This window comes from Thalassophryne amazonica, chromosome 6 (assembly GCF_902500255.1).
Source record: "Thalassophryne amazonica chromosome 6, fThaAma1.1, whole genome shotgun sequence".
NCBI lineage: Eukaryota > Metazoa > Chordata > Actinopteri > Batrachoidiformes > Batrachoididae > Thalassophryne > Thalassophryne amazonica.
The window spans coordinates 11,060,442-11,071,192 of NC_047108.1; the positions used below are offsets into that span (position 1 = coordinate 11,060,442).

The window sequence follows — 10,751 nt, forward strand, 5'->3', positions numbered from 1 at the left end:
ATAGAACCGCACAGACTGAAATGTTTCAATCACTGGTTTTTGTATCTTTCATTGGCTTTTGATTTGAGTTTTACATCTCAATTCATTTTGTATTGTTATTACTTAGTTTTGCTGTTTTAAGTTTGTTCAACACTTTGGTAGCCAGTTTACGTGCAACATATAATCAGAGGTTTGTATTTGTATTTAATCACGTTGTAATAATTAATTTGTTTGTGCCTTCATGTACGCGGCAGCACAACTGATTTTTATTTCATGAGAAATTAACATTGGTACATTTACACTATGATACAACTGATAGCTCCATAATTCCAGGGTGCCTAAAACTTTTGCACAGCACGCATGTACACGTTTACACAAACAAGCACAACTACACCAGTAAGAAAAAGAGAAGCAAGCAAAGGGAGGGAAGGAAGAGTGATTAGGTAAGGAAAGTAGGAGGTATCAAAGGAAGGGAAGGTGGAGTCTGTGGTGAAGAAATGAAAGTGAAATCAGTGTTGACTATTTAATGAGTTTGTGCTGAGCTGCTGGAGGACACTTCTGCTGCTCAGGACAACAGGATGGTGAGACAAAAACCTTTAAATACTCAATGTCATTTTAATCAGGCTGAAGAGTTTGTGTTTGTGACCTCAGCATCTGGTTTAAAAACTAAAACAAAACCAAACAAAAAACAGACAGGCTGAAATCCTGAAACCTTACAGTTGTTCCTTCTCTATCTTCTTCTGAATGTTTCTTCACATTTCACAGAAATGTTTATGACTTGCAGTAAATAAGTTGATTTATTTCTCTCATGGGTGTTAAAATAAGTTTTGGAGTTTCCTGTAAAAACAAGACGGCATCAAAAGAAAACTGAAAGTGTGCTGGACTCATTCTATCTTTTCATCAACCTTGTTCCTCTAAAATTATTATTTTTTTCCTTTTTAAGTAAATAGGAGTTTGACAAACAGTTTGAAAACACGGCCCCAAAATGGATTTTAGGATCCAGTCTGACTTTACTTATTCTTTTTTTTTTTGCTTTTATTGCTGCCTCAGCTTTTCCTCCTCATGTTGACCTCCAGCCTTCTTGTTTTCTTTCAGACACACGCACACGCACGCTTCATGAACATTTCAGCTTTCAGACAGACAAGTTCTTTTTAGGTGATCGACTGCATTTTATGAAATAAACATTTATGCAGTGAGGTTTGTAGAATTTCATTTCAAGGTTTTATTTAGTGTAAATGAGGTTTTGAATTTGATAACTGATTAGATTTTTTAAAAATATAAAATAAGAAAAAAATCTAACCTAATTTTCCTTGAAATATGAACATTTGGAGCACCTACAAAAAACTGCATGTGGTGACCAAGTGGTTCATGTGCTTGGTTTCAGTGCAGAAGGTTCCTGGTTCAAAACCCATCTCTGCCCTATGTCTCCATGCAATGTGGAGTTGCAGGAAGAGCATCCGGCGTAAAACCTGTGCCAAATCAATGTGCAGGAATCTGCTAGTGGGGACCCAGAAGTGTGTGGGGGGCTGTGGAGCACCTGAAGGGAAAAAAAAAATCATTGTAATAAATAATAATTACTGAACTTACATGATTCGTTTATTTTTAAATAACTCAGCAAAACAGACTTTTTTAAAAAAGGAGATTTTTTTAAATAATTTATCTCGGCTGCAATTTTAATAACGACAATTTTCTTAAAGTTTGCACTTATTTGCATTGGCTTCATTTTATTTTAATAAAAATGTTGAAGAAGTATATACTTTCAGTTTTATTGAAGATATGTAAAACAAAACAAAATGGCAACAAAATAACACAAAAATGGAAGTTAAAAGTAGCATGGTTAATAATAATAACTAATTTTTAAGTAGACAATGAATACACTGGAAGGTCGCAGTTTTTAAATATATATATATATGTTATAGAAATTATGCATCCCGATTTCCCGTTAGTATTTAGTTTTTTTCTTTTACTTTATCTAGCTGTAATATCAATTGAAGTTCCTGGTATCTGTAATAATGTGTTACTTGCAGACTGTCTTAGGTGGCTTGTCGTATTTCAGGGTAACTGTTTTGGAGGATTTGTTGTTCTGATGTTTGTTCTTTGCTGCAGGTCGACTTGACGTCACATTTGACTTGACTAATCTGCAGCTTTGACGCCAAGTTCCAGAGGATTTAAGGTATGAAGATGCCAAACTTGCCATTAGTTTTTTTCTTTCTTGCAGTTAGTAATAGTTTAATGTTAACAGTTTAACAAAATAGCCAAAAAGATTAACATTGTCAATGTCTTGTCTGAAAGCCAACAAATCTTCACAATCAAACAAAACTAAATCAATACCCATTTATACAACTACTTATTAAAAAAAATATGCCTGTGATGTTTGATGAGTAATGAATGAATCATTGGATGTTTCGTGACCTGTAGATGCAGAGCAGGTCAGGTTCTAATGGGTTGTAACCAGTCACATACTTCAACAATAAATAATTCAGCATGTTTTCAAAGAACTAAATTTAAATAAATAAATTAAAAATCTTAGACTGAAATTAAAATTTGTGTGGAAATTCAGTAATCACTTGATTGTTTTAATGTTAAATGCAGTTTTTATACATCTGATTATAAACAGTTTTTTTTAAAAAACAAAACCAACCATAAATGGGCGACTGTTTAACATTTCCTGTGTGTGTGGAAGCAAAGTTTGAATGGAAAACCTAACACTAACTTTGAGCCATTTAACTTGAAGTTAAAGGTGTATGGCCTTTCAAATTTCACAAAAAGGACCAAATTTTGTTTCTACTGAAATCCAAACATTATAGTGCCAGTTTATTTTTGAAACGTGTTACAAAATCACAGTTCATTTTAATGAAGAGAAAAATATTTACTTGGGGAATTCCATAGCAATATTCTATTTTATTTTCCTTTTAACGGCATCTTCACGAGGACGTGTGTGTGCGCATGCATGAGGTTCTAAAATTACCAGGGGTACCTTTGACCTCATGTGATGCATATACATGGGATGTGCTTGACAACATCTCCTTAAAAATGTCTTGTAAATCACTTAGGAGGCTTTATCTGGTTTCAAAAGCAGCATTTTTGATTTAAAAAAGTGTTTATGCCTCACTAACCTTTACAGAATCTATGAGATTCATACAGAAATAAACCTTTTCAATATATATATATATATATATATATATATATATATATATATATTTTTTTTTACAGATTTTAAAAACGCCATAGATTAAAGTTATTCTGTTCTGCGATGTAAAGGTTCAAACTACTGTATTATCTTAAAATGAAAGATTTGTTTTTATTATTGCTGTTTTAAATGGGGGGGGGGGGGATAAAATAATAAATTCATAATTTAGCAACAAATCTGCAATATTCTGACAAAATTAAGAATTTCATGAGAAAACAGGTGAGAACATCGGAGTGTTCAAACGTGTTCAAACAGGAGCCTAAAATGAGTAACACTGAAAAAGAATAAATAAATAAAAAAAATAAAAATCTGAAAAATAAGGAAATAACTTTTCTGCTGCATCGGCAAACACCTGGATTACAAACTAATTCCTCTTAATACTGAAACACTTTGGTAGACATATTAACAGTTTTCTTTTTGTTTTGTCTTTGAAATATTTTAACAGTGACTGTAAAGTTCCACTGCTGTTTGGAAAAACAAAATTCCCGGTCTTTCAGTTATTTGCTGAAACAAACTCCACCCCCTCCCCCTCTTTCTTTTAAGGTGTGTGGCCCTGACGTGGTTCCGCTCTAACCTGAAGATTCTTTTGGTGGGTGGGATTGTAACGGAACCCATAATGCAGCTGTGACTGTGAGCGTCAGCTGGTTATGGGGTCCGTTTCAACCCCACAATGCACAGGCCGTCCCGACGCACACCAGGCCTCCCCTTCATCAACGACACAAACCCTGGAGTCTGTTTGCACATTGATGAAATCTTTAATGTCCCATAAAGGTAAAGCACAGAAAGAGTAGAAAAGTATGTCCAATAAAAAAATACACATTTCAGTCAGACAAAAGGTAGAAATCCACTCTAACATGACTGACTCAAGCTTTCAGTTGTGTTTTATGCCAAACAGACGTCAAAGTGAAACTAAACGCACAGTTTCTGTCTCGTCCAGGTATTGATGCACAAGGTGTTTTTCCTAAATGACACGTTTTCTCCCGGACTGCTGACAACAAACAAATGCAACCGGGAATTACGTGTCAGCCAAGAAAGACTCCCGCCACAGCATCGCTTAAATTATTTTAATTTGAAGTAATTCACTGCACAGCACATCTAAATAAATAAAGACGCAGGTTTGTTGTACAGATTTTTGAGTACAATTATTTAAGGGCCTGTATTTATGAAACTGCTAACAATTAAAATTTTACTTAAACGGTGTGTAATACGAACCCTGAAAGTGATTTTAAGACATTGTAAAATTCACAAATGGGTTTAATTCGGAAAATTTTGTAAATAGGTGTTAAGAATTTAGCAACCTCATGTAGGTCAGGTGTTTTAAAACCATTAGAGCACTGTGCTCGTAGAGCGTAAACCTCTGCCAACTCTGTTTCCAATTTCACCAATTTTTACCTTGGAAATAATTTTCAAGGTCAAAGTCCTGTTAGAAGTGCCTTTTCATAAGCTAAAATATAATACAAAAAAAAAAAAAATGGATCAAAAGGGCTGCTGACCTCCGAAACATGAATCTGCTGCAAATCATGAATTATACGCAAACCATTAATGAAAATTTACACAAATTGTGAATATCCGCGAACCGTTAATAATTTTGCTGCAAACATGAATAAAATATCCCACAAAATGTGAACACAAGTCACAAAATGTGAATATCATTCATGGTATATATTTTCTTTCGGTTTAATGGAGTTTATGGATTTCAGTTTACAGACTGTATAACATTAAATCCATTAAAAAAATGCTTGGAGTCATTTTTCTTTCATCCACATGTACCCTGAGGTTTGCTGTAATTTACTGCAGGACAAACACAACTTTTGCATGAAAATCCCTCACGTAATTTTTTTTTTTTTGACAGACTCATTCAGCCTTTTATTTATTTATTTATTTATTTTTGCAGATGTGCCCTCAAATGTCATGACTTCTATTTCAGATTAGATGAAAATATGGTTTAACAATTAACCATGTAAAGAAAATGGTGATTTTAAAGAGTATTAAAGCATGATTTTTTTTTTTTAATTTAGTGTTTAAGTGTAAACAGGATGTGAAAAGTAACAGCCTGCAAACTCTGTATGTGAGGTTTCAACGTAACAGGGATTTTCACACATGAATGACAAGAAAAGCCCCTTTCACGTACACACTCGACTCAAAGACAGCATGAAATGAAGCGCTGTTGTTTTTTCTGTTCTCGTAAGAATGCCGTAACATTCCCAGTTACACATATGTGACAGCAGAAGCTATGAGAACTCTGCAAACAGTATGATCAAATAACATTTTTGTTGCTGTAGTTTATTAACATCAACATATATGACTATCATCTGTGGTGTACCTCAGGGATCAGTTTCGAGTCCAAAGCTGTTCCTCTTGCACATAAATGACATACGAGATAATAATAATGACATCACATAATGACATCGTATGTCAAGTGTCTAAACTTTAAAATTTATTCTGTTTGCTGATGACACAATCATTTTTTGCTCTGGGGCAAATTTACAGCTGCTTTTGAGAGAGATCACAACAGAAATTAATAAATTAAAAGGGTGGTTTGATTAAAAAAAAACAAACTTTAAATAAAACAAAATTTATCATTTGGAAATTGGGGTATAGATGCAGAGGTGCCAATAAAAATAGAAAATGTTATTATTGATAGGGTGTATGAAAATACATTTCTGGGCGTGATATTTGACCACAAAATCAGCTGGAAAGCCCACCTAAGTTAAAGATAGTGAAGAGTGTAGCAGACAGAGCTCGACAGGTACTGGAACATAAGTCACAGTAGATGATCTGTAGTTCACTTATTTTAACCACATCTAAAACTACTAAGTGGAGGTCCTATAAAAGCAACTTACAATCTTTATACATAATACAAACTTGGTTTGTGCATAATATGGGGTACAGAGAGTACACCAACACACTGTTTTTGAGGTCACATGCATTGAAATTTGGGAATATAGTTTAATTTAAAGCAGCATATATTATGTACAATTTTTTTTTTTTTTTTACTTCTGGTAGTGCAGCAGATAGTCCAAATGACTGTGCATTTTACGACTAAAACATGAAATTTGGCACACATATTCTAAATGAACTAATGTTTATTTTCAGATGTGGAAACATCCTGGTGTGGACCGGTCATGAGAGGGGTCAAATATTAAAATTGTGCCAGTTTTGGTAATAAAGTGGTGCAAATTATTGGTTGTGTTAATAAGATTAATAAATGGAATAGTTTTGTATGTGTTGAATTGCTCTCCAAAGTAAAGGTCAAACAAAGTTGATGTCCATTGGACTCTATGACATGTGTAATATGATAACTAAACATGACATGGTGCAAAGTATTCCTTTTTAAAACCCTATTAACCAATAATTTGCATAACGTTTTGCCGAAATTGGAACAACTTTATCTTTTGACCCCTGTACAAACTGAAATTGACCTTTGACATCCTTTTTGCTGTTTTTAAACACCATAAATCCATAACATTCAATCATAGATAGTCCAAACTATACCTTTTTGGAATTGTTATGATCAGACAAATAATGTGGTGTAGTTTTCAACATTTTTAAATTTTGACCTGTGTGTAATTCTTTACTGACCCTGCAGCTCATTGGAGGTCAGCTCCAGGATGGCTCCATATCTAAAAATAAACAGTTAATTTAGAATATGTGTTCCAAATTCCATGCTTTTATCACAAAATTAACAATTGTTCGGCTGTGCTGCCCCACTAAAACACAAATATGTCTTCTGACCTTAAAAAATACCTGTAATAGTGTTCTATGAATACTGTACGTAATAAGGCGAGCGTGAGCGCATCAATTTCCGTATCAAATTCAATCACGACTGTGTGTTTTGGCACCACAGAGATTAATTAATGAACCTTCTGGTATTAACAGCAGATGGCTGAACTTTGATGAATCCATTTTGGTCATCATGAATTACTGAAGGAAGTGAATTCTAAGTGTAGAGGAATAATTCTACTGTTGGTATCAATGCGGTGCTTCTAAACCATCTTTGCGTACTTCAGAGAATTTGATTAAGTTTGAGTCATTTTGAAATGGTTTGAGTTTTGCCGGGTTTGAGTTAACCCCTGAAGAACATATTACTGTCATACTTGTAAAAGACGTGATTCATTTCAGGTGGAAATTGTTCGTAATTTCCAGCTGAATATTTAACTGCTGTTATGTGATTTCTCTTTTATGTTGAAGTTTGTTTGAAAGGAATTTACCAAGTTAATCAAGCAATTTAAATAAAATATTTACAAATTGTATTTCAACATTCTGTAAATCAGTCCATATTCATTTGTTTAGATTTATTCCACGTACGTCTCAATACGTACTTGTTCCTGAATTTTCAGTTGTTCTTTACTTGTAAGACAGTAAGTTTTCATTCTTTCCCCAAGTAATGTTAATGCAGCACGTAGCACAGTTTAAGAATAGACGCCATCTCCAAGGTAAGCGAGAAATGATATCTAGGCAAATACCAATTCTGCTGTATTGATTCCCTTATCGATACCTGATCAGTTTTCTCTGCAGAAACATTAGCCTACTTGAGTTTTCAGGATCATTGCAGCTGTTTTCCTTGTTGCTAGGCAGATTTTCACACCATGATATCCGACATGACATCAAACCTGAGTTTTTGCAATGTGGAACTGTCAGAAACACATGCAGGGACAGATCAGAGGAACTGAAAAATCTGGAACTGGTTCTGGGTTCCCATCTCTAATGGTCAGAGATCCCCAATGGAGAGAATATTTGGAATCAAAGAGGTTGATAGTGGAAGGAAAAAAGAAGCAAACAAAAAACAAACAGATCAAATTGTTTTTGCTGATTTTGTTACAGTTCCTGATTTATTTGAGCAATTTTAAAGTTTGTTTAAACATTAAGTAGCATTTGGGTTTCATGTTAAACATCCTCAAAGTGCCACAATTCTGCACATGTACAAACTTCCTGCAAATCCTGAAAACATCTCGTTTAAGTCACGGAAGTCTGTATCAGAGTTCCAACTTGTGCAAGCCACGCCCACTGAGAGGGTGTGACAGACGCCCGCTGGGCGTGCGGCAAGCAGCAGCGGGCACAGAACCAGGTTCTTAATCCACTTTCACATGTCTGCTGGAACCAGGTCTGTTCCTGACCGGGAGGGAGGCGCACACGATCCAAAACCAGAAGCAGTGACACTGTGAGAGGACAGCAGGGGGCGCTCTTTGCAATAAAAGCCAGGTAACCAGAGTGATAAGTGCTGCAGACAGAGGAGGCAACCAGATTAGGAAAATGTACACATTGCAGTCCGAGTGTAAAAGTCGTACCATTTATTCATTTAAGGGTCAGAGGTGGCTGCAGCTGGCCCTAGCGGGCATAGAGCAAGAGGCGGGGTTCATTCTGGACAGGACGCTGGTCTGTCGCAGGGCCACACACAGACAAACACAGCCACACCCTCACGATCAATTTAAAGTCACCAATTCACCCACCCTGCATGTTTGGATGTGTGAGGAAGCCAAACCCAGAGAGAACCCACGCAAACATGGGGAGAACATGCAAACTCCACACACAAAGGCCACAGGTGAGAACTGAACCCATGACCTCCTTGCTGTGGGGCAACAGTGCGAACCACTAATTTTTTGGGATTCAATAACATCTGGTTCTGTGTGGCCTTGATGTTTGATCACTTCTGTTCAAAACTGAACCAACACATGTTTAATACATACGGGATCCAAACTGTTGGAGTCGGGTAGTTCTGACCTTTTAAGGCCAACCAAGGACAAAAAAAATCGGGTGACCAATAGAACGTTGACACAGTTGGGTCCATAAGTACTTGGACATTGAGGTTTTCTAATTTTGCATCTGTAGATCACCACAAACAGTTAAAATAAAAATCAAGATGTGCCTGGAGTTAAGCCTTTCAGCTTTAATCCACAAGAAAAATAACTGACCATATCTAAAATAAATGATTTAGGAATTATACATGTTTTATACACACTCCCTCAAAAATGGACAAACTGGGGCAGTTTCATGCAAAAAGGAGACAAGTGAGAGACCAAGACACCCATGACAAATCTTAAGTAGTTATTGGCTTCCATGGTTGTGATTGAAACAGCTGCAGAGTGCAACTTTTGCTTCTTACATCAAAAGTCACAACTTCACGGTGGAGTGAAACTTAGGGTGTTAATACAAGAAATCATCAGTGAATAATGACAAGAATTAAAAATCAACAGACTCAGTTTGCCCAATTACTTATGGTCTCTGAAAATGGAAGAACTGTATAAAAATGTCTGCAACTCCATGTTTAACACAATATTTTTGAAAAATGCCTTAGAACAAACATGACATAACAAGCTCATCTTTTATTTAACTGCTATTGTGCCTGTTCTCCAGGTCATGTGGAGCTGCATTGGGAAGAGTATCCAGTGTAAAATGTGCACCAAATCAACATGCAGATCCACCTCAGATCACCTGTGGTCACCCCGAGTGAAACGAGGGAAAAGCTGAAGGGACTAAAACCTTGACGTACAGGGTGTATGAAGCCCCCCCCCCGCCCCCGCCACACACCATCCAATTACTTATGGACCTGACTGACCTCATAGTAGTATTTAGTAACCACAGGTGGATGTTCTACCAACTGGTCAAAGTAACCATTCTAATTGACTTGAATCACGGCCACCCAAGGCCAAGGTTAAAGGTCATGTGGCCAACAGAAGAGTGATATGACTGCATAGTAAAACACCTACATTATCACCTGTGTATATAAGCTTTTGCTTCTACCTACACCCCTACACCCCTTCAGTTACTTGGGTTAACTAAGAATTCAGTTTTGTTTTATTTTGTAGTGAAAAGTTTATTTTTTTTTCTTTGTACCGAAATAAACTTATTAATTATGAGGTCCAAATTTAACCTTTGACTCAACTGACTCTTTGCCAAATTAAAACCTCTTCATCTTTGGCTGACTCTCAACAGGTTCCATGACGTTTGACCTATTTTGGACCAAAACTCTAGTTACGAGGTCTATTAGATAAGAAACCAACACTTTTTTTTTAACTATATGGATTTGAATGACATGCGATTACACCAATCATGCTTGAACCCTCGTGCGCATGCGTGAGTTTTTTCACGCGTGTCGGTGACATCATTTCCCTGTGGGCAGGCCTTGAGTGAGATGTGGTCCAGCCCTCGCAGCTGAATTCCTTTGTTTCACACGCAGTTTCACACAAAGTTTAACAGCTGATGAGAGATTATGGGGTGTTTCTGTCGCTGTAAGGACTTCCCACGGAGCGGGACATCGTGCAGCGCTTCCAGGCGCCGTCGTCGGCCTGTTTCGACCTGAAAACATCCTAATTTAAGGCTATGTTCACCCAGGACGTCGTGAGAGAACAGAAGATTCAGAAGAGGCCGGCATGAGGACTTTATGCGGACATTCCACTGTTTAAGGACATTTTGTAATGAAAGACGTGCGCGCAAATTCGCCGAGTCGTTTCCGTGACGACTTGGTGAATCTGTGTGCGCCGCGACAGGAAAAACACCTCCGTGTTGAAAACCATTTGTAAAATTCAGCCGGCTTTTGATGGCTTTCAACAAGTGAGTAACTGAGAAACTGTTTAACAGCTTG

The 10,751-nt window shown here is 36.6% G+C and overlaps 1 long non-coding RNA gene across 1 annotated transcript; it reads left to right on the forward strand.

Annotated features, from left to right (window-relative positions):
- Positions 1 to 445: 445 nt before the first annotated feature.
- LOC117511844 lies at positions 446 to 10,255 on the forward strand. Its single transcript, XR_004561099.1, has 4 exons — positions 446 to 560; positions 2,086 to 2,152; positions 3,713 to 3,940; positions 9,524 to 10,255. It is a non-coding gene; the product is annotated as an uncharacterized LOC117511844 (long non-coding RNA).
- The last annotated feature ends 496 nt before the right edge of the window (positions 10,256 to 10,751 follow it).